The sequence below is a fragment of the Chiloscyllium plagiosum genome, unplaced genomic scaffold (assembly GCF_037043375.1).
Source record: "Chiloscyllium plagiosum isolate Xiang-an unplaced genomic scaffold, Cpla_swu_hap1 HiC_scaffold_7, whole genome shotgun sequence".
In the NCBI taxonomy this organism is placed as follows: Eukaryota; Metazoa; Chordata; class Chondrichthyes; order Orectolobiformes; family Hemiscylliidae; genus Chiloscyllium; species Chiloscyllium plagiosum.
In genome coordinates, this window is record NW_028270145.1 from 79,130,479 (window position 1) to 79,154,950 (window position 24,472).

The 24,472-nt window shown below is 45.5% G+C and overlaps 1 protein-coding gene and 1 long non-coding RNA gene across 2 annotated transcripts in view; one reads left to right on the plus strand and one right to left on the minus strand.

Moving 5' to 3' along the window:
* Window positions 1-24,472, minus strand: part of LOC122551707 (transmembrane protein 163a) — a 230,540-nt gene that overhangs the window by 60,900 nt on the left and 145,168 nt on the right. The gene's annotated exons all lie outside the window — the stretch shown is intronic.
* LOC148149645 (uncharacterized) lies at window positions 7,931-18,531 on the plus strand. Its single transcript, XR_015757712.1, has 4 exons — window positions 7,931-10,487; window positions 10,627-10,720; window positions 12,605-12,750; window positions 17,012-18,531. It is a non-coding gene; the product is annotated as an uncharacterized LOC148149645 (long non-coding RNA).

The window sequence follows — 24,472 nt, forward strand, 5'->3', positions numbered from 1 at the left end:
TATATTTCTTAATTTATAAATAAACATTGAAAATAAAATATAGAAGAAATACAACGCAATTGTAATTACTATACATAAATGCTAAAATTAAACTCACAGATGAAGTTTAAATGGACCAGGCTCCATCTAATGGTAGTTGTTGGTCAATGCAGGCAAAACCTCTTACTGGCCAACTTCTGCCAATAACTGGAGCCCAGGTCTTCCCTGCAAGTGCAGAAGGTAGCCAGGAAAAAATGGACACCAGAGTCTTTAAGATAAGAACACAACAACAGCAATGGGAGCAGGGCAGGGGTGGGTTTGCTGAAAGGGACCTCAGGACAGCAGTAAAACTGAAGGAACTTGGGGACTGAGTGCAGTGGCAGCAAAAGCACGATGGAAAGTTCTTGAGAGGCAAGTCGCACAGGAAGTCTGTAGCAAGCAATATTAAGCAAATATATTGTCATTATTTTAGTAACAGCATTAAAATGAAACAAAGTTTACTGAGCAACTTTAAACGGGGACATACTGTATTACAAAACAGCGGGGAGATGATGGAGTAGTGGTAATGTCACTAGATCCACCACAGCAGATGGTGACATTTTTATGCAAGTAAAAGCTAGTCTAATGGCAACCATTGTTGATTGTGGTATATACTCACCTGGTTCACTACCGTCCTTTAGGGGAGTACATCAGTTGTACTTTTGTGGTCTGGCCTACTAGAGACCCACACCACCATGGTGAACTGCCCTCTGAAACTGGCCCAGCAAGACAGTTAGTTCATGGGACTATTAAGGATAGCCAACAAATGTTGTTGTAACCAGCAACACCCACATCCATGAATGAATCAAACAAATGAAATACAGAATTGAACAGCAAGTGTCCATTCAGCTGCTAACTAGTGTGTTTTCTATGTCTCGCAGCCTGTTTAGCACTTTAAATAAAGTTATTTCATGACCAACTTTCTAGGTTGTATACTCTAATTTGAGTTGTGTGGATTTTTGTTTATAATCTAAAATCAAGAGGACTGAAATTAATTTACCTTAGGCACACACATAGAAATATCTGCAGAAACAAAGTGGTTACGTGCAAAACAATGTTTTCTAATATCTAAAGAATTGGTCATGCAAAAGTACTGATCACAAAACTTACAGGATTCAACATTTGCTTTCATGAACATAAAGTTGCATATATACAATGCATTTGACATATTTCATTCTATTGTTCTGATGTATTGTGTGAGCTTGTTTGTAGTGTCTTTTCTACACACTGCCATAAGAGATTCTTATTAAAAGGAGGAGCACGAAGGATTCCTACATAGTCTCTCAACATTCTAATTTACCTACAAAGTCAACTCCATCCTCCAAACCATTGTTACTTGCTTTAGATTTGGATAATCTTGGTTATATTCCTGAAGGAGTTTGTTTGACTGTATAGACTATACACTTGGTGTACAGTACTTCTGTCAGTTTGCAGAACAGGTTCTGGGACTAGTTTAGATTAGATTCCCTACAGTGTGGAAACAGGCCCTTCAGACCAACAAGTCCACACCGACCCTCTGAAGAGTAACCCACCAGACCCATTTCCCCTCTGACTAATGCACCTAACACTATAGGCAATTTAGCATGGCCAATTCACCTGACTTGCACATCTTTGGACTGTGGGAGGAAACCGGAGCACCCGGAGGAAACCCACACAGACTCGGGGAGAATGTGCAAACTCCACACAGTCAGTCGCCCGAGGCTGGATTCGAATCTGGGACCCTGGTGCTGTGAGGCAGCAGTGCTATCACTGAGCCACCATGCCACCCTGGCTGCCTATTTCAATGCATTTGAACACCACAACCGAAGGCTGCATCTCAATTATAGTCATTCGTCTGATGGCAAAGATGTCTGCACAGCTAAAACAAAAGCATAATACTAAGAATGATGGAAGCGCTGCTGAATGAGAATGAAGTGCTTGAAAAAATCAACAGGTCGAGCAACATCTGTGTAGAGAGAAGCAGTTAACATTTCAAGTTGAATGCCTCTTCTTCAGGACATTCTGCAGAAAAGTCACGTTTGATTTGAAATGGTAGCTCCTTTTCTCTTTCCACAAATGCTGACAGACCTCGCCTAGCAGTGGTGCTTTCAGTGGTTAAAGGGCACAAAAGAGTGGTTATCAACCATGGCAGTCAGAGTTTTTAGCTGAAGAAAGAGAAAGTGCAGAATTATTCCAATATGGAAGTTAAACTGCTAACTTTGAGGTGGCTACTTCCCAGAGGTTCAGAGACGATCTGACTGGTGCAGAGTTTGAAGTGTTTGCAGATAACAACCCACCCATTTACTTTCAAATATCAGCCGAGCTTAGAGCAACAGAGACTTCGTGGGCAGCTGAACTCATTCTGTTTTGATTCCAGGTCAGGTACAAGTTCGGCAAAAATAATGTAAATGTTATTGCCCTTAATCAGAAGGCTGACCATGGGAAAAAAATCCCATTGCGTTTCATAAACGGATATCCATACGTTGAATTAGGGAACAAAAAACCTTCAGAGAATCCAAAGGTTTGACTGTGAATCTATAGAACGAAACAAAGAAATTTTGACATTTCCCTTCTGGGCACTTTGCCTGTTCAAAAACTAACTTCCTGCTTAGGGTGTGTGCATGTGTTTGTGTAAGAGAGACAGGGAGGAAGTTCAAATTGCAAACAATGCAGAGGACTAAATCAAACTGGTAAGAACTCAACTCTGTTTTTATTTTAAGAATCTGCCAGCAAGTTACCCACCGTGGCAGAATATTTCTCATAAACCTGTTCAGGCATGTTGTGATACATCTCTGGAGCTGGTGGGATCTGAACACAGACCTCCTGGCTCAGAGCTAGGGAGAAAGTGAGGTCTGCAGATGCTGGAGATCAGAGCTGAAAATGTGTTGCTGGAAAAGCGCAGCAGGTCAGGCAGCATCCAGGGAACAGGAGAATCGACATTTCGGGCATAAGCCCTTCTTCAGGAATGAGGAAAGTTTGTCCAGCAGGCTAAGATAAAAGGTAGGGAGGAGGGACTTGGGGGAGGGGCGTCGGAAATGTGATAGGTGGAAAGAGGTCAAGGTGAGGGTGATGGGTCAGACTGGGGTGGGGGCAAAGAGGTCAGGAAGAAGATTGCAGGTTAGGAAGGCGGTGCTGAATTCGATGGATTTGACTGAGACAAGGTGGTGGGAGGGGAAATGAGGAAACTGGTGAAATCCGAGTTCATCCCTTGTGGTTGGAGGGTTCCTAGGCGGAAGATGAGGCGCTCTTCCTCCAACCGTCGTTTTGTTGTGGTCTGGCGATGGAGGAGTCCAAAGACCTGCATATCCTTGGTGGAGTGGGAGGGGGAGTTGAAGTATTGAGCCACAGGGTGGTTGGGTTGGTTGGTCCGGGTGTCCCAGAGGTGTTCTCTGAAACGCTCCGCAAGTAGCCGGCCTGTCTCCCCAATATAGAGGAGGCCACATCGGGTGCAGAGGATGCAATATATGATGTGTGTGGCGGATATGGAAGTTTCCTTTGGGGCCTTGGAGGGAGGTGAGGGGGGAGGTGTGGGCGCAAGTCTTGCACCTCCTGCGGTTGCAGGGGAAGGTGCCGGGAGTAGAGGTTGGGTTGGTGGGGCGTGTGAATCTGACGAGGGAGTCACGGAGGGAGTGGTCTTTACGGAATGCTGATAGGGGAGGGGAGGGAAATATATCCTTGGTGGTGGGGTCCGTTTGGAGGTGGCGGAAATGACGGCGGATGATGCGCTGTTCATGGAGATTGGTGGGGTGGTAGGTGAGGACCAGTGGGGTTCTGTCCGTGGCGGTTGGAGGGACGGGGCTCAAGGGCGGAGGAGCGGGAAGTGAAGAGATGCGGTGGAGGGCATCGTCGACCACATCGGGGGGGAAATTGCGGTCCTTGAAGAAGGAGGCCATCTGGGTTGTACGTTTTTGGAACTGGTCCTCCTGTTTTTGGAACTGGTCCTCCAGTTCCAAAAACGTACCCACGATGCCCTCCACCGCATCTCTTCCACTTCCCGCTCCTCCGCCCTTGAGCCCCGCCCCTCCAACCGCCACCAGGACAGAACCCCACTGGTCCTCACCTACTACCACACCAATCTCCATGAACAGCGCATCATCCGTCGTCATTTCCGCCACCTCCAAACGGACCCCACCACCAAGGATATATTTCCCTCCCCTCCCCTATCAGCATTCCGTAAAGACCACTCCCTCCGTGACTCCCTCGTCAGATCCACACCCCCCACCAACCCAACCTCCACACCCGGCACCTTCCCCTGCGACCGCAGGAGGTGCAAGACTTGCGTCCACACCTCCCCCCTCACCTCCCTCCAAGGCCCCAAAGGAAACTTCCATATCCGCCACAGATTCACCTGCACCTCCACACACATCATCTATTGCATCCTCTGTACCCGATGTGGCCTCCTCTATATTGGGGAGACAGGCCAGCTACTTGCGGAGCGTTTCCGAGAACACCTCTGGGACACCCGGACCAACCAACCCAACCACCCTGTGGCTCAAGACTTTAACTCCCCCTCCCACTCCACCAAGGATATGCAGGTCTTTGGACTCTGGATCAGTGGTGCTGGAAGAGCACAGCAATTCAGGCAGCATCCGAAAAGCTTCAAAATCGACGTTTCGGGCAAAAGCCCTTCATCAGGAATAAAGGCAGAGAGCCTGAAGCGTGGAGAGATAAGCTAGAGGAGGGTGGGGGTGGGGATAGAGTAGCATAGAGTACAATAGGTCAGTGGGGGAGGAGATGAAGGTGATAGGTCAGGGAGGAGAGGGTGGAGTGGATAGGTGCAAAAGGAGCTGGGCAGGTCGGACAAGTCCGGACAAGTCAAGGGGATCGTGTTGCTGGAGGTTAGAAACTAGGATGAGGTGGGGGAAGGGGAAATGAGGAAACTGTTGAAGTCCACATTGATGCCCTGGGGTTGAAGTGTTCCGAGGCGGAAGATGAGGCGTTCGTCTTCCATGCGTCTGGTGGTGAGGGAGCGGCGGTGGAGGAGGCCCAGCACCTCCATATCCTCGGCAGAGTGGGAGGGGGAGTTGAAATGTTGAGCCACAGGGCGGTTTGGTTGATTGGTGCGGGTGTCTCGGAGATGTTCCCTAAAGCGCTCTGCTAGGAGGCGCCCAGTCTCCCCAATGTAGAGGAGACCGCATCGGGAGCAACGGATACAATAAATGATATGAGTGGATGTGCAGGTAAAACTTTGGTGGATGTGGAAGGCTCCTTTAGGGCCTTGGATGGAGGTGAGGGAGGAGGTGTGGGCACAGGTTTTACAGTTCCTGCGGTGGCAGGGGAAAGTGCCAGGATGGGAGGGCGGGTCGTAGGGGGGCGTGGACCTGACCAGGTAATCACGGAGGGAACGGTCTTTGTGGAAGGCGGAGAGGGGTGGGGAGGGAAATATATCCCTGGTGGTGGGGTCTGTTTGGAGGTGGCGGAAATGTCGGCGGATGATTTGGTTTATGCGAAGGTTGGTAGGGTGGAAGGTGAGCACCAGGGGCGTTCTGTTCTTGTTGCGGTTGGAGGGGTTGGGTCTGAGGGCGGAGGTGCGGGATGTGGACGAGATGCGTTGGAGGGCATCTTTGACCACGTGGGAAGGGAAATTGCGGTCTCTAAAGAAGGAGGCCATCTGGTGTGTTCTGTGGTGGAACTGCTCCTCCTGGGAGCAGATACGGCGGAGGCGGAGGAATTGGAAATACGGGATGGCATTTTTGCAAGAGGTAGGGTGGGAAGAGGTGTAATCCAGGTAGCTGTGGGAGTCGGTGGGTTTGTAGAAAATGTCATCATCTCCCAGACCATACAGAACCTCATCACCTCAGGAGATCTCCCACCCACAGCTTCCAACCTCATAGTCCGGGAACCCCGCACTGCCCGGTTCTACCTCCTTCCCAAGATCCACAAGCCTGACCACCCTGGCCGACCCAGTGTCTCAGCATGCTCCTGCCCCACTGAACTCATCTCTACCTACCTCGACACTGTCCTATCCCCCCTAGTCCAGGAACTCCCCACATACGTTCGAGACACCACCCACGCCTTCCACCTCCTCCAAGACTTCCGTTTCCCCGGCCCCCAACGCCTCATCTTCACCATGGATATCCAATCCCTCTACACCTCCATCCGCCATGACCAGGGCCTCCAAGCCCTTCCTTTTTTCCTTTCCAGACATTCCCAACAGTACCCCTCCACTGACACTCTCATTTGTTTGGCCGAACTGTTCCTCACCCTTAATAATTTCTCCTTTGAATCCTCCCACTTCCTCCAGACCAAAGGGGTAGCCATGGGCACACGTATGGGCCCCAGCTATGCCTGTCTCTTTGTTGGCTACGTAGAGCAGTTGATCTTCCGTAATTACACCGGCACCACTCCCCACCTCTTCCTCCGCTACATTGATGACTGCATTGGCGCCACCTCGTGCTCCCGCGAGGAGGTTGAGCAATTCATCAACTTCACCAACACATTCCACCCTGACCTTAAATTTACCTGGACCATCTCTGACACCTCCCTCCCCTTCCTGGACCTCTCCATCTCCATCAATGACGACCGACTTGACACTGACATTTTTTACAAACCCACCGACTCCCACAGCTACCTGGATTACACCTCTTCCCACCCTATCTCTTGCAAAAATGCCATCCCGTATTCCCAATTCCTCCGCCTCCGCCGTATCTGCTCCCAGGAGGAGCAGTTCCACCATAGAACACACCAGATGGCCTCCTTCTTTAGAGACCGCAATTTCCCTTCCCACGTGGTCAAAGATGCCCTCCAACGCATCTCGTCCACATCCCGCACCTCCGCCCTCAGACCCAACCCCTCCAACCGCAACAAGGACAGAACGCCCCTGGTGCTCACCTTCCACCCTACCAACCTTCGCATAAACCAAATCATCCGCCGACATTTCCGCCACCTCCAAACAGACCCCACCACCAGGGATATATTTCCCTCCCCACCCTTCTCCGCCTTCCGCAAAGACCGTTCCCTCCGTGACTACCTGGTCAGGTCCACGCCCCCCTACGACACACCCTCCCATCCTGGCACTTTCCCCTGCCACCGCAGGAACTGTAAAACCTGTGCCCACACCTCCTCCCTCACCTCCATCCAAGACCCTAAAGGAGCCTTCCACATCCATCAAAGTTTTACCTGCACATCCACTCATATCATTTATTGTATCCGTTGCTCCCGATGCGGTCTCCTCTACATTGGGGAGACTGGGCGCCTCCTAGCAGAGCGCTTTAGGGAACATCTCCGAGACACCCGCACCAATCAACCAAACCGCCCCGTGGCTCAACATTTCAACTCCCCCTCCCACTCTGCCGAGGATATGGAGGTGCTGGGCCTCCTCCACCGCCGCTCCCTCACCACCAGACGCATGGAAGACGAATGCCTCATCTTCCGCCTCGGAACACTTCAACCCCAGGGCATCAATGTGGATTTCAACAGCTTCCTTATTTCCCCTTCCCCCACCTCATCCTAGTTTCTAACCTCCAGCAACACTGTCCCCTTGACTTGTCCGGACTTGTCCTACCTGCCCAGCTCCTTTTCCACCTATCCACTCCACCCTCTCCTCCCTGACTTATAACCTTCATCTCCTCCCCCACTGACCTATTGTACTCTATGCTACTCTATCCCCACCCCCACCCTCCTCTAGCTTATCTCTCCACGCTTCAGGCTCTCTGCCTTTATTCCTGATGAAGGGCTTTTGCCCGGAACGTCGATTTTGAAGCTTTTCGGATGCTGCCTGAATTGCTGTGCTCTTCCAGCACCACTGATCCAGAATCTGGTTTCCAGCATCTGCAGTCATTGTTTTTACCTTTTTAGGTCTTTGGACTCCTCCATCGCCAGACCACAACAAAACGACAGTTGGAGGAAGAGCGCCTCATCTTCCGCCTAGGAACCCTCCAACCACAAGGGATGAACTCGGATTTCACCAGTTTCCTCATCTCCCCTCCCCCCACCTTGTCTCAGTCAAATCCATCGAATTCAGCACTGCCTTCCTAATCTGCAATCTTCTTCCTGACCTCTCCGCCCCCACCCCAGTCTGACCTATCACCCTCACCTTGACCTCTTTCCACCTATCACATTTCCGACGCCCCTCCCCCAAGTCCCTCCTCCCTACCTTTTATCTCAGAGCTAGGGACACTACCAGAAGTGTCAAAACAGCTCGAGAACTCAGCTCTTAAATACAAATCTCTGATGAGCATTGTCTGATCCCAAACAGTTCTGCAGCTGATTGATTTCAGCATTAAAGGGACCCGCATTTCTTACTCTGACAACCCCTGACCAGCTAGAGGGGGCTGTTGCTGATGTAATATCCAAGCTCCAAGTTAAATTCAGCATTGCAAGCCTGATCCCTATGACAGTCACACGAAGATTCAATGCAGTGGCACTAATGTACTAATGAATAAAATCTAACTCAGGTCCAGGGGGTAAATCCAGCTATGTTTTCAACTTAGATAAAAGGCTTATGCTTGAAACGTTGACACTCCTGCTTCTCAGATGCTGCCTGACATGCTTTGCCTTTCCAGTGCCAGACTTTTCAATTCTGACTCTCCTACATCTGCAGTCTTCACTTTCTCCTATATTTTTACCTTAACTTGAAGAGGACCTCAGGCAGCTTTAGCTGATTGATGTGGACATCAACACACTATGCCACAGGAAAGTGATCCAAGCAAGCACCAAAACTGTTGAGGTGATGGAAAGGAATCAGGGAGGAGAAAGGACTCCTCCATTGGCTGGTTCATGACAAGAACAGAGACAGAGAGATATGTAGCAACTCATCCTTTTTGACAGTTTCAAGTGTCAAGAGTTGGTAGTGGCTCATGATCAAGCAGGACATCAAGTGACAGAAAAGACTACTGTGCTGGCCAGTAGTATCCTGACCTCATATAGCTGCTGATATTGATGACTACTGTCTGAACTGTGAGAGGTGTACCTTGGCCACAGCAGGGAAGTAACTTCAGCCTAGTATGGGACAATTGGTTACCAAGAAACCTCCACACATTCTTGCCATGAATATTATAATCTTTGACCCCATAATAGGATACATGGATATTTTCACCAAGTTCCCAAAGGCCATTCTCACCTCTGATCGACAGACCTCAACCATCCCCAGAGTGTGACTGGTCTACTCATTTCAGTGTTCCATGTCAGATTCATGGTGCTCAGGGCACAATTTCGAAGGTAAGGTCCTACAGGTGATTTGCAAGATCTAAGGCCCTTCCAAGAGCTGCACCATCCCTGACATCCAGAGGGCAATGGGCAGTATGGATGGTTTCAGTCACGCTGATTGTATGTATACCTTGCTTCCAGAGAGCAAACAAAAGTGGCCGGTGTATCTTCAAGAGCTAGTTTATGCTTGTAACAGCACCCAACAAGCATCCACAAGGTATTCTCCAACAACATTTCTTGTTTGCAAGGGAGCCAGTTCCTTCCTGTGTATCATCTCCTTGGACTCACTACACTTTCTAATGGAGATGGCCAGGTCAGTGTGTCGATAGCTGAACATTACATGAAATGAACCAAGCATTCAATAATCAAGAGGACTGAAAGAGAATGGTTGAGAAGAAAAACAATTCAAGGCTGACAGGACCGAGCTTCCAATCAGTGCAAGGGTATTCCTCCAAAGTCGGAATGAGATGCAGGATTTGTGGGGTCCTAAACCTCATGGAGTCACCAAGTGGCTGGACACAGTAATCCACACCTACGTTGTTGAACCAATAGCTGGAGAACAACCTTGTAAAATGGTCCTCAGATGGGAGATGTTCAATGCCAAAGGTGGATATTGTGAGGTTCGCAGCTCACTCAAAGATGTGGCATAATGTGAAGTGTCAGTATGCGATGACTCGAGTGAAGTGGAATCAGAATGCAATGAGGAATCTTGGAACAACCTGTGCATTGTGAATCCTGAGGGTGCATCCACTGTTAGGAGGCCTACTCTAACTGTAAAAGATGGGAGAGGGATGACCTGCCAGTAGATGGCAATGAAAGCACAAGTACTTTCAATAATGTGACTCCAGGAGAACTGATTGAACCAGACTCCAATATGAGTGATCTGCTGCAGAGCCTGGAACCTGTAGAAAATGCGACCAAAATTGGTCATATAATGGACTGTGAAGAAGGTTATCTAAGAGATAAGAGATGTTGATCAGATGGGCTGAGAAATGGCAGAAGGAATTTAATTTAGATAAATATGAAGTATTGCATTTTGGTAACACAATCAGGATAGGACTCACACAGTTAATGGTAGGGCCCTGGAGAGTATTGTTGAACAGAGGGATCTACAGGTACAGGTTCATAGTTCCTTAAGAGTGGCGTTGCAGATAAACAGGATGGTGCAGAAGGCATTTGGCACACTTGCTTTCATTGGTCAGAGCACTGAGTATTGGAGTTGGGACATTGTATTGCAACAGTACAACACATTGCTAAGGCCACATTGCTAAGACTACATTCAATTCTGCCTAGCAGCAGGTGGCCACAATGAGGGAGGATACCAAGGAGCGGGGCTTGAGCAGGTAAGCCAACTCTCTCTGCTGGCAAGTGTGCCTTTGTCACAGAGAGGTCTCATGGATTGATAGAAGCAAAAAATTTCTTCAACAAGATGTGATAAAGGCTTAATTCCATTTTCCTAGTTTAACCTTCATTTCCCTTCAGGTTATTAAGGACATGATGTCAATGGAATAAAGAATCCAAATCTCATGAAACACCAGCATCAACCAGAAGGCACTTAAAACTTTCACTCAAGTTTGTAAGTCAGCTTCAGTTTCTGTCCAGTTTTGTTTGTGCATGGTCCTTGTCAAATAACTGGACCAAATGGTGCTATCCAGATTAATGACCAGAAATAACACAACCTGCAACTAGATAAACTCACTAGATTTTTATTCCTGACCAGGAGCTGGGGCAGTTGCAGGAGGGGAGGCTGGTTATTCCCCAAATGACTGCTCACCTGTGCTAAAATAATCATACATTCCATCTATCTACTTTCCAAGAATTCATCAGCCATTATTTTATTGACAGCACCTTCTCAGCTTGGAATCAGAAATTCATAGGTTAAAGTCTGACTTCAAGCACACAGGTACAGCTACAACATCAATGCAGTGCTGCTAGAGGGCTAAATTATTGGTGATGCCATCTTTCAGATGAGATGTCAAACTGAGTCCTGTTTTTTTTTTGAATTTATGTAAATCACAGAATCATTATGGTGTAGATGGAGGCCACTTGGCCTTTGTACCTGTTCCAGTTCTATTCCCTAATGCCAAATTCCTGCCTTTTTTCCATATCCCTGTACACCATTTCTAACTAATAATTAAATGCCTCAATTGAACTTGAATACAACACATTTCCAGGCAACCAGGTAAAAGATCCCATTATTATGGAGGAGAGTAAGGGAGATTGCTTCCCTTAGTCGTTTAAGCTTTCTGAGCCAAAGGTTTCCAATAAATCATTGAGTCAAAACAAAATGTAATGGTTTTGGGACCTTGCCATGTGCAGAATAGGCTCTGTATTATTACAACAGAGAATAAATTTTAAAAATACCTCCTTGAACATAAAACACTACGGGATATTTCGAGATCACGAAAGGCACTATATCAATGCAATAATTTCTTTCTTTCTGAGGATACTGTGTGATTGTGTATGGGCATCCTTTGAGTTCCATGATTTTGATGCAGCAACAATGAAAGAAGGAGAACACAATTTCAAGTCAGGATGTTATGTGGCTTATAGAAGAATTTGCAAATGGTTTTGTTCACATGCATCAGCTGTCTTTGGCCCTCACAATAGTTAAGATTATAGATTTGAAAGGTATTGTAAAAGGAAGTTTGGTTTATTGATGCAGTGGATCGTGTAGATGATACACTGCTGCCAGTGTGTCAGCGGGAATGACAGAGAGAGTGAATACTTAAGATGGCGAATGGGGTACCAATTGAACAGATCGCTTGGTCCTGGATCATGCTACTTGAGTGTTTCTGGAGCTACATTCATCCATACATTTGGAAAATATTTCACTACTTTTCCCGAAGAAACCTCCCACCTTGTGCCTTTTAGATGGTACATGGTCAGGAAGTGAGTTACTCATGACAAAATCCATGACTTTTGACTCTGTTCTTATTGCCAAAGTATTTAGATGCCCAGTCCTCAGTCTCTGGTCAATGGTAATACCAAGGATGTTAAAGGTTGATGCACTACAGCAGTAGCAAACTCAATTTGATATTTGAAGGATTTCTTTCGGGTCAGCTAATGCCAAGTCCCAATTGTTTTTCTGTCTCATAGCATTGCCTGTTGCATCCTGTGAGTATTATTAACAAGATTATCCGGGGCTAGGGTGTCATCCATTTTCACCTCACAGCTATTAAGAAAGCTTTTGCTTGACTGGATTTCCTACACAGATTTGCCAAGATTGAGAATTCAGTTTGTAGGGAATTGCAGCTGCTCCATAGTGTAGTGTAATGCTGCATACAGTACTGCAATACCAGGCAGTTCCATTTGGTTATGATAGAGTTCTGACTTTACTTTCTGTATTCAATTTTAGATTAACACCTTTTGCAAGCCAATAGTAAAAAATAAATCTAAAAGATATTTTGGTTTAATTGGAATGGTGGATGCTAATCTTCTGATTCTGTCATTGTTCCAGCAACATCAGGGGAATAATCTTTCCATGCCTCTGCATTTATCAATTGTGGCAGTGGGCTCATCTATCACACAATGACATCTAATTAAAGTCAGCGTTAAATCCATGAAATTGAGAAGGTTCAATGTTCATCCAGGCTCTTTAATCGTGTAAGTAGCCAGAACTTTAAAGCATCTCTCTAAACTTAATCCTTTTCATACAACTTTTAATTATGTTAATCATAATGTAGCCCATAGACTGAGTTATAAGCTTCTCCAATTACATATTTGGTAATCTTAAATAGCAGGTTCAGTTTGTATTCTGTGCAGAGTTAGCTGAGGCAGGAGAGACATGACAAATTGTCTCAGTGAACCTCGATTAGGTAGTAGGGGGATGCAGTGGGCATGTGAAAATATGAAGCAGGCTTCTTGAATTTTAAGTACATGTGTGCAGTCCATTGGGGATAACTAGATTCAGGTGTAATGCTCATAGCAATTGATACCAGAATTGTATGACATGCATATCAAGAAAGATCAATAGGTCAGTTGTCTTTTTCCCTGTAAACAGAATTCTAAGAGTGGCCTGGTGTGGGATATAGGTAAATTAATGTTACTTCTGCAATTCTGCAATTATAATTGATTATATAAAAGTAAATGAATTCACACCAGTGTGTAATTGTTTTAGCCAAGAGCTGAGTCAACAAGAATGGAAACGATGTGGAGGAAATATATAATTGTTTTTGTATTAGCTAAAATTGTATGCCAGAATGAAACGTGACAGCAAAACAATGGTAGATATTACGGGCAAATAGATAAGATGTTGTGAGGGGATGAAGTTAAGCTAGATACCCCTGTACAAACAGTAGGTATAAACATCTGTTTCCCACTTTTACAGAAACACAGGAACAAACCCCAATTAAAAGGGCTTAGTGATAAGATGCTGTGAGGGGCAGCACAGATGGAGGGAGTAGATAATGCTAAGCAAAGGATGGGATGAGGTCAAATGGCCTTGTGAGGTCAGAAATAAGCATTTGGTCACAGACAAGGCCGGATAAGGCAAGAGATAAACAGGAGTAATGGGGCCAGTCTTAGGGAAGTGGAGGATGTAAACAGGGGAGGAGCAATGTAAAACAAAAGAAACCAAATTATATAAATATTGTGTATGAATTGAATTTGGGTTGTGTACGTCCTCTGCCTTATAGGCACTGGACATCACACCCACTTGCAAGTGTGAAATAAATGACACTACTGATTCAGATCTTGTCTCAGACTGAAATTATTGAAGTGAGTGAGCTTTGTTTCTCACAATTGGGGGCTGTCCGGGATGTTCTTCCATCGCCGGGGGGAGTGGCTGGCCCTGGACACTGGGAAGACGCGTCCTGTTCCCAATTGAGGAGCGGTCTCGTGTCCTGGTTTGGTCCGCTCCCTTGGGCGACTGGTATGAGTCCCACAAGAGTGACATTTGAATCAGACAATGAGAGGAGGTCGATAGAAAATACGGCAAAAAGAGGCCAGGCAACTCTGTGCACAGACCAAGGTAAGAAAATTGACTTTTAAGTATTGCCTTGGTGGCCGGGATTGAGTTTTAGTAGTTAATAAGGGACTAACGAAGGAACTCAATATGGATTGCGCCGTGGGTAAGGAAAAAGCCTCTGGGAAAACAAAAGAAGAAAAAGGCAATGGAAATGGAGGTGGGGTCCCTTACAACATACCTCCAGAAAGTCCTTTGGGCAGGATGTTGTGGAATTGGCAAAATAATACTTGTACAAGGGAAAAAGATGATTAAATATTGTTGCTTCGTATGGACTAAGGAATCCATTCTTCGTCCCGCCATCTTCTGGCCAAAGTACAGGTCGGACGAAGACTGGGTTTGTAAATATCTGAATTCATTTGTCAATGAGTGAGAGAGAATGAAAAGAGCTGTACAGCTGATAGAAAGTTTAACCCTTTGTGATTTGGTTTGAATGCACATTTGTTTGTTGGTGATTGAATGTTTGCGTTTTATTCCCTGGAGCTTGAGTTCCAGGGCTGTTTTGAATCTGATTTCTATTATGGAAACTTAACATGATTTCTTTTAAGGTTAAGGATTCTATCGAGATTATGAAAAAAAATGGTGATAACTCCTGTTCTTTTTACAGATCATGACTGCCTTATTATCAGTTTCTAACTAATCTATTTTAGCTTTACATAAAAGCGATTTATGGAGGACAGTTGAAGTTTCAGTTCAACATTAGATTGTAGTAAAAACGAAACTCTTTTGGTTAATATCTGTGACCTTGGATTCGGCCATTGTTCATGCATTAGAAGTTTTTTTTTTAAACTTGAATAGACAAATTCTTTTAAGACAGCTTTGATTATTTCATGACCTATAGTATTGTAATTGAGCAATGATTGGTCAGGACTACTTAAGAAAACTAATTTTGGATTTAAATTAAGGGACTAAAACTGGGTAATTACAGTGAATTTCAAAAATGGGAACTGTATACATTTTACATTTTAAATATTAAATACTGAATAAATGAACGTAAATATATAAATATATTTACAAGTTTGGAACAGGCTTTAAAGTTAGTCAAGCATGAATTGTGAATTGATGAATTGGTGTTTGAAGTTATGGGGAGCTAGAAATATTGCAATATTTTTTTAAGAAAAAAAAGGGAAGAATGTAACGACTTATCCCCTTTGGGAGGTACCAACAGGGGACAAAAAGATTGGGTTTGTAAGTGCCCCCCTCACCAGTGGGAGGTCAGAACATTTAAAAAGGAAATGAAGGTCCTGGTTGAGGATCCGGTGGGGTTGTCTGAACAAATTGATCAATTTTCGGGGCCCAGTCTGTATACGTGGGCTGAGCTAATGTCTATTTTGAATATACTATTTATTGGGGAGGAAAGGGGACTTATACGGGGAGCAGCCATTAAAATATGGGACAGGGAACACCCGATTGGAGATGGGGATGCTGGACAGGGAGAGACGAAGTTTCCCCTCAGAGATCCCCAGTGGGAAAACCAAAACCTGGAGCATAGAGAAGAAATGAGGGAATTGAAAGACCTGATTCTAAAAGGAATAAGAGAGGCAGTCCCGAAGTCGCAGTATCTGACTAAAGCCTTTGAAGTTAGACAGGAGAAAGATGAGACTCCTTCAGCTTTCTTGCAAAGATTAAGAGACTCAATGCGAAAATACTCTGGAATGAACCCTGAGGACCCAGTGGCACAGGGTCTTTTGAAAGTACATTTTGTGACAAAGGCATGGCCAGACATACAGAGACAGATACAGAAGATAGAAGGGTGGAGTGAAAAACCATTAGATGAATTGTTAAGAGAGGCACGGAAAGTGTTTGTAAAGAGAGAGGATGAGAGACAAAAACAGAAGGTGAAAATGATGGTAGCTACGGTTGATGAGGTAGTTAAGAAAAGAATGGAACCAATGGTGAGCAACCGGAGCAGCGGGAGGCAGCATGTAGGACAGACAGGAAGAGGGAGAGGGAGAGGACAAGGGGGAGCATTTGATAGAGGGTTCGAGCGACAGGGGCAGAGATGGAGGTCTCCACAGGCAGGATGCTATTATTGCGGAAAGATAAGGCATTTTAAGCGGGAGTGTCCTGATCTACAAAGGGAAGAAAGGGCAATTCCGCTTATGAATTTTGATGAAGAATAGGGGTGTCAGGTTTTCCTACCCTTGGGGGCCCACCAGGAACCCTTGATAAACCTGAAGGTGAGACGCTATAGGGAAGTGGTAGTCTTCCTAGTAGATACGGGGGCAGCACGGTCATCGCTGAATTTTAAACCAAAGAAAGTAGAAATGTCGACACGCTCAATTACCATTTCGGGGGTAAAAGGGGAAGGATTTACTGTTCCAGTATTTGAACCTATGATGATAGAAGGTCCTAAGGATAGGGTCACAGGGGAATTGTGTAAATCCCTGATATAGGAAGTAACTTACTAGGGAGAGACTTAATTATCCTCTTAGGACTGGAGATTGGAATTCAGGAAAAAGAATTAGTTGTACAAATGGCAATGTTGACAGCGGATGTGGAGAGAGAGATAGACCCTATTGTATGGGCTAGGGAAGGGAATCGTGGAAAACTACAGATCCCTCCCCTTCTAATAAATTTAAAAAGGAAAGGGGACATTGTCTGTGAGCGACAATATCCCATTTCCATAGAAGGTACACGAGGACTGCAGCCAGTAATTGAGGGACTGATTAGAGATTAAGTAAGATCCCTCATGACCACAAATGGTTTAGTGTGATAGATTTAAAGGATGCCTTTTGGGCTTGTCCCTTGGTGGAGAAAAGATTTAGGACTATCCCCCTATGAAATCTTATTTGCATTACCTTATCTGGGAACGAATGGAGAATTGCCAATTCCCGAAACTAAAGATTTGTTCTTAAAGAAGTATATACTGGGCTTGTCCTCCTCTCTGTCTTTCCTCAGGAAACAGGGTTTATTGGCACAGACTCCACCCCTTGAATTCACCATTCATCCCATCCGGCCGGGCGATTGGATCTTAGGAAAATCATGGACAGAGACTAAATTGCAGCCGGAGTGGGAAGGGCCGTACCAGACTCTTTTGACTACCGAAACGGCAATAAGGATGGCGGAAAAATGCTGGACTTACTACACTCGGATCAAAGGGCCAGTGGACCCTCCAGTTGAGGAAGAAGTCTGGACAGCCAAATCAACGCAAGACCCGCTGAAACTCAGACTAAAGAGACTTTGAGTAACTGATTACGCGAGCGCGGGATTATTTCTGTAGGATTGTATATTAAGTCGTTTTGTGCTTCAGCATGATGTTTAAAATACTGGGAATGCTTAGAGTTATGTTAGGAGGAAGCTGTTGTACCTTTATTCCTAATAACACTGCACCTGATGGTTCAATTACTCGGGCCTTAAGGGGATTGACTACCTTAGCAGAGGAACTGGCTGAGAATTCAGGAGTAGACACATCTCTCACGGGATGGCTTGAATCCTGGTTTGGAAGGTAGAAGCGGGTGGTGGTTTCCATCGTTACTTCCCTGATAGTAGTAGTCAGGGTATTGGTGGCCATTGGCTGTTGTATCATACCCTGTATACGAGGGCTCACCCAAAGACTGATTGAAACAGCCTTGATGAACAGGTGCCCCTAAAAGGAAATCAGGCAGAAGAACTTTATTAACTAAATAATGAGGAGATGAGTGAGACAAAGATGGATGAAATCTCCGGAATGATGCTTGCGAATTTCAGGGGTGATGCTTAAAAGAAAAATGCAGAAGATAACAAATGGTAATTAAAGAAAAAGGGGAAATTGTGGAATATAGGTAAATTAATGTTACTTCTGCAATTCTGCAATTATAATTGATTATATAAAAGTAAATGAATTCACACCAGTGTGTAATTGTTTTAGCCAAGAGCTGAGTCAACAAGAATGGAAACGATGTGGAGGAAATATATAATTGTTTTTGTATTAGCTAAAATTGTATGCCAAAATGAAACGTGACAGCAAAACAATGGTAGATATTACGGGCAAATAGATAAGATGTTGTGAGGGGATGAAGTTAAGCTAGATACCCCTGTACAAACAGTAGGTATAAACATCTGTTTCCCACTTTTACAGAAACACAGGAACAAACCCCAATTAAAAGGGCTTAGTGATAAGATGCTGTGAGGGGCAGCACAGATGGAGGGAGTAGATAATGCTAAGCAAAGGATGGGATGAGGTCAAATGGCCTTGTGAGGTCAGAAATAAGCATTTGGTCACAGACAAGGCCGGATAAGGCAAGAGATAAACAGGAGTAATGGGGCCAGTCTTAGGGAAGTGGAGGATGTAAACAGGGGAGGAGCAATGTAAAACAAAAGAAACCAAATTATATAAATATTGTGTATGAATTGAATTTGGGTTGTGTACGTCCTCTGCCTTATAGGCACTGGACATCACACCCACTTGCAAGTGTGAAATAAATGACACTACTGATTCAGATCTTGTCTCGGACTGAAATTATTGAAGTGAGTGAACTTTGTTTCTCACAATTGGTCTTCAAAATTATTCAAGCCTTTGATATAGTGGATGCAGAGAGTATGTTTCCTCAAATTAGGAAAACCATAATTAAAAGGTCATCAATTTAAGGTAGTTTCCAAGAAAGCCAATAAAGAATTCAGAAGAAACTCTTTTACCCACTCGCTAATAAATGCATTTTATTACACAAAAGCACAGAAGGAGATAGGAACAAAGGATTAGAACAAAGAACAAAGAAAATTACAGCACAGAAACAGGCCCTTTGGCCCTCCAAGCCTGTGCCAATCCAGATCCTCTATCCCGTCGCCTATTTTCCAAGGATCTGTGTCCCTTTGCTCCCTGCCCATTCATGTCTAGATACATCTTAAATAACACTATTGTTCCCGCCTCTATCACCTTCACTGGCAATGCATTCCAGGCACCCAACACCCTCAGCGCAAAGGGCTTTCCACACATACTTCCCTGAAACTTTTCCCCTCTCACTTTGAACTTGTGACCCCTAGTAATTGAGTCCCCCACTCTGGGAAAAGGCATCTTGCTATCCACCCTGTCTATGCCTCTCATGATTTTGTAGACCTGAATCAGATCCCCCCGCAACTTCCAACTTTCTATTGAAAATAATCCTAATCTACTCAACCTATATTCATAGCTAGCGCCCTCCATACCAGGCAACATCCTGCACCTCCTCTGCACCCTCTCCAAAGTATCCACATCCTTCTGCTAATTTGACGACCAGAACTGTATGCAGTATTCCAAATGTGGCTAAAACAAACTCCTATACAATTATAACATGACCTGCCAACTCTTGTACTCAACACCCCATCTGATGAAGGAAAGCATGCCTTACACCTTCCTGACTGCTCTATTGACCTGTGTTGCCACCTTCAAGGTACACTCGACCTGGTCTCTCTGTACATCAATTTTCCCCAGGGTTTTTCCATTTACTGTATAGTTTGCTCTAGAATTGGATCTTTCAAAATGCATCACATCGCATTTGCCCGGATTGAATTCCATCTGCCATTTCTCCACCCAACTCTCCAATCTATCTATATTCTGTTGCATTCTCTGACAGTCACCTTCACTATCTGCTACTCCATCAACCTGACGGTCATCTGCAAAGTTGCTAATCAGGCCATCTATACCTTCCTCCAGATCATTTATGTATATTACAAAGAACAGTAGTCCCAGCACAGATCCCTGTGGAACACCACTGGTCACAGTTGTCCATTTTGAGAAACTCCCTTCTGCTACTACTCTCTGTCTGCTTCGGCCATCCATCTGGCTAGTACCCCCGGACTGCATCAGGAGAAAGTGAGGACTGACTCCCACATCCATCTGGACTGTACCTCCTCCCATCTTGCCACCTGTAAAAATGCTATCCCTTATTCCCAGTTCCTCCACCTCTGCCACATCTGTTCCCAGGATGACCAATTCCACCTTAGAAAATATCAGATGGCCTCCTTCTTTAAAGATCACTATTCCCCCTCTCATGTGGTCGATGATGCCCTCCAGTGCACCTTTTCCACTTCCAGCACATCTGCCCTTGAACCCCACCCCTCCCAACGCAACAAGGACAGAGCCCCCTGGTCCTCACCTTCCACCCCACCAACCTTCGTATACGTCATCCTCTGCCATTTCTGCCACCTACAAACAATCCCCACCATAAGAGATATATTTCCCTCCCCACCCCTAATAGTGTTGCGGAGAGACCATTCCCTCCGCAACTCCCTTGTCAAATCCATGCTGCCCCACCCTACTCCCGGCACCTTCCCTGCCAGTGCAGGAAGTGCAAAACCTGCACCCACACCTCCCCCTCACCTCCTTCCAAGGCCCCAAAGGATCCTTCCATGTCAGACAGAAATTTTTACCTGCTCTTCCACTAATGTCATCTACTGTAGCCCATGTGCTGTCCTCTACATCGAGGAGACTAGACGCCAACTTGCGGATTGTTTCAGAGAACACCTGTGGGACACCCGCACCAACCAATCCCACCGCCCCGTGGCTGAGCACTTCAACTCCCCTTCCAACTCCACCAAGGACATGCAGGTCCTGGGCCGCCTCCTTCAACAAACCCTAACCATCCGCACCTGGAGGAAGAACACCTCATCTCCCATCTTGGGACCCTGCAACCACACGGGATTAATGTGGATTTCACCAGTTTCTTCATTTCCCCTCCCCCCACCTTATCCCAGTCCCAAGTCTCCAACTCGGCACCACCCCCTTGACCTGTCCAGTGCCTTTCCCGCCTATCCACTCCACTCTACTCTCCAACCTATCACCATCCCCCTCACCATCGTATTCTCAGCTACCTTCCCCCCCTCCCCATTTATCCCTCAGCCCCCAGCCCACAAGCCTCATTCTTGATGAAAGGCTTATGTCCAAAACATCGTTGCTCCTGCTCCTCGGATGCTGCCTGACTGGCTGTGCTTTTCCAACACCACACTCTCGACTCACTTTCTCCATCAACCTACCATGGGGAACCTTAACAAATGTCTTACTAAAGTCTATATATATGACATCTACAGTCCTTCCCTCAATCAACTTTGTCACTTCCTCAAATAATTTTATTAAGTTTCCTGCACAAAAACATTTTGCCTATCACAGATAAGCCCATTTTCTTCCAAATGTAAATAGATCCTATCCCTGTGTATCTTCTCCAGTAGTTTCCCTACCACTGACATCAGGTTCACCAGTCTATTGTTACCTGGATTATCCTTGCTACTCTTCCTAAACAAGGGGACAACATTAGCAATTCTCCAGTCCTCCAGGACCTCACCCATTTTCAAGGATACTGCAGGGATATCTGTTAAGGCCCCAGCTATTTCGTCTCTTGCTTTCCTCAGTAACCTGGGATAGATCCCATTTGGAACTGGGGTCTTGTCCACCTTAATCCCTTTTAGATTACCCAATGCTTCCTCCCTCCTTATGCTGACTTTACTTAGAGTAATCAAACATCTATCCCTAACCTCAACATCCTCCATGTCCCTATCCTCGGTGAATACTGATGCCAAGTACTCATTAAGAATCTCACCCATTTTCTGTGGCTCAACGCATAACTTTCCTTTGTCCTTGAGTGGGTCAACCCTTTCTCTAGTTCGGAGACAGTGAGGTCTGCAGATGCTGGAGATCGGAGTTGACAGGGTGGTGCTGGAAATGCACAGCAGGTCAGGCACCATCCGAGGAGCAGGAGAATCAACGTTTAGGGCCGGAGCCCTTCATCTGGAGCCCTTCATTCCGGCACAAAATGGTGATTTTCCTGCTCCTTGGGATGCTGCCTGCTGTGCTTTCCCCTTTCTCTAGTTACCCTCTTGCTCCTTATATACAAATAAAATGCTTTGGTATTTTCCTTAACCATCACTGATTAGATCGGTATCTCCACACGATAGCAGCGGAATAGGCTCGTTCAATCCATCTGCTCTATTTCCCTTTCTTTTTCTTCTTTTCTCATTTATTTTTTCTTCTTTTAGCTTTAGTATTTATCCTATAGCTGGTCTTTTTCAAATAACTTATCTTCTTGAGAGTAGCAGTGGCGGTTTCCAGCTCATTGAATGTGGCAGTCGGCAAGGTGTCCAGTGCGAGGCATTAGCTGAGGGCCTAACCCAGGATTCTCGGTGAGTTCCCGATGCCTGGCGCATGGACCAAAGGTAAGGCCAAGGATCAATGTGGACGGCACCTGGATCGGGCTCTGGTAGTCTGAGATTCCAGGAGTGTGCCCAACGCAGTGATGGAGGTTCCACCAACATCAGCAACAATGAGAGCAGGGGAGATTGAACCAGTGCCAAAGCGAAGAAGATTGTGCCCTTGTAGGAAGCGTGGTCCCCACATAGCTGAGCACTTCAGAAAGACTTAATATTAAGAAGGATTGTAATGTTTAACTTTCAACTTTGTTCCTTTGTTTTCTACCTTGTTCTTAATGGACTTTCTGTTCCACTGTAACTTGTTTCTATACCTTGATAGTTGTATCTAAACTGGCACTGTGCATGGTGACATTAAAAACTTTTCACTGTACTCCTATACTTTTGTACTTGATATATGTGACAGTAAAATCTAATTCTAAATCAAATCAAATATTAGTCTTAAAAGAGGAAAGATAAGAGAGGTTCAAGTGGAGTATAAACATTGGCATGGACTGCTTGTTTCTGTGTGATCCTGTAACAATGGCGAGTGTAAACAAGCTATTACTTTCTATTATTCACCTTATCAATAATCTGTGTAATCATAGAGATCAGAGCTAAGCTATGCAATCTTCTCAGACCCAAAATAAACTTCCAGTATTTTCTTAACTGATCTATCATGACTGTTCTACACAAGTTTCAATGCTGTGACATCCTACAAAAAAAAATCTAAACTGTCCACAATGGGCCCAATTTAATGAAGGTGATGAGTGTCTCACATCAGCTTTTTAGGAAAGGTCCACTGAATTAATTCTCACTCAGTGACCTAACTGCACAGCAGTGGGCTTTCCCTGGGATCAAGTAACCCAGTGGGTAGAAGTCACACCCACTAACCGCTGTTGACAAATCAGCAACTTGACCAGCATTACCAGGGAGATGATTGTTGCTCTCAATGCTAACTCGTTAACCTCCCAAATCCTCGTATCATTGTTGGATCCCAGGCCAATGAGTGATGGTAGTTTGTTGTGCGGGAGAAAATCACATGGTGGGGACTGTAGGGAGTGGTATAGCAGCAAGCGCTATCTGTGGCTTTAACCTTCCCAATGTGGGATTGCATAACTTTGAATAAGGGGGTGCTCACTGTATCTCATTCATGTCATTCATTTGGAAGTAAGGCACCAAGAACTAAGGATTATTTCCCAAAGTGAGGGCTTCAATTTACAGTGGAACAGAAAGTCCATTCTTAGAGCTTCTCAACCATGCACTTATTGGGGTGGAAGTGAGAAGACACAGCCAAGCTCCCACCTGAATAAATACCTCCTCACCCCTAAAAGTTTTACAGGGAGGGTATTAAATTCTGCCCTATAGTTCAACAACAGTCTGAAGTCTCTGCAAAATCACTCTTATTCCCTTGACCTTTGCATCCTATGGGCCTGTTGTAGCTAGGTTGCTTTTGAATGAGTTAGACTTTCCCTGTATGGGTTGGTTTCTCCAGGAGGCATCAAGGCCTATGTGAGGATCTTGAGCCACTGCAGCTCTCCATGACCACCATTGGTACAAACTTAAAGAAGGCAACCTCCTTAAGTGGCTTCCTTTGGACCAGCCAGTGTACTAATCACATCCATGTCAGGCCGGCAGCTGCACAGGGTGCTACTGAGGTAGGCAGGCAGGGAGTGAGAGCATCTCAACATGGAAGAGCCTTGGTGGCTGCACTGAACTAAAAGAAATGACTTTGGGTGGGAGGGCAAAGATCTCTGCAGGCATATTCAGGGACAGCAGTGCATTTCCACAGCATGTGACTAAGACATGAAATGTCCAGCTTCAATGGCTTCCTGGACACCACTTTCATCGAGCAAAAAGGTGGATAAATCCCCAGGACCTCATCAGGTGTACCCGAGAGCTCTGTAAGAAGCTAGAGAAGTGATTGCTGGGCCTCTTGTTGAGATATTTGTATCATTGATAGTCACAGGTGAGGTGCCGGAAGACTGGAGGTTGGCTAACGTGGTGCCTCTGTTTAAGCAGTGGGCATGATCTATATGGACTTCAGTAAGGCGTCTGACAAGGTTCCCCATGGGAGACTGGTTAGCAAGGTTAGATCTCACGGAATACAGGGAGAATGAACCATTTGGATACAGAACTGGTTCAAAGGTAGAAGACAGACGGTGGTGGTGGAGGGTTTTTTTTCACACTGGAGTCCTGTGACCAGTAGAGTGTCACAAGGATTGGTGCTGGGTCCTCCACTTCAATTTGAATGTGAGCATAAGAGGCATAGTTAGTAAGTTTGCAGTT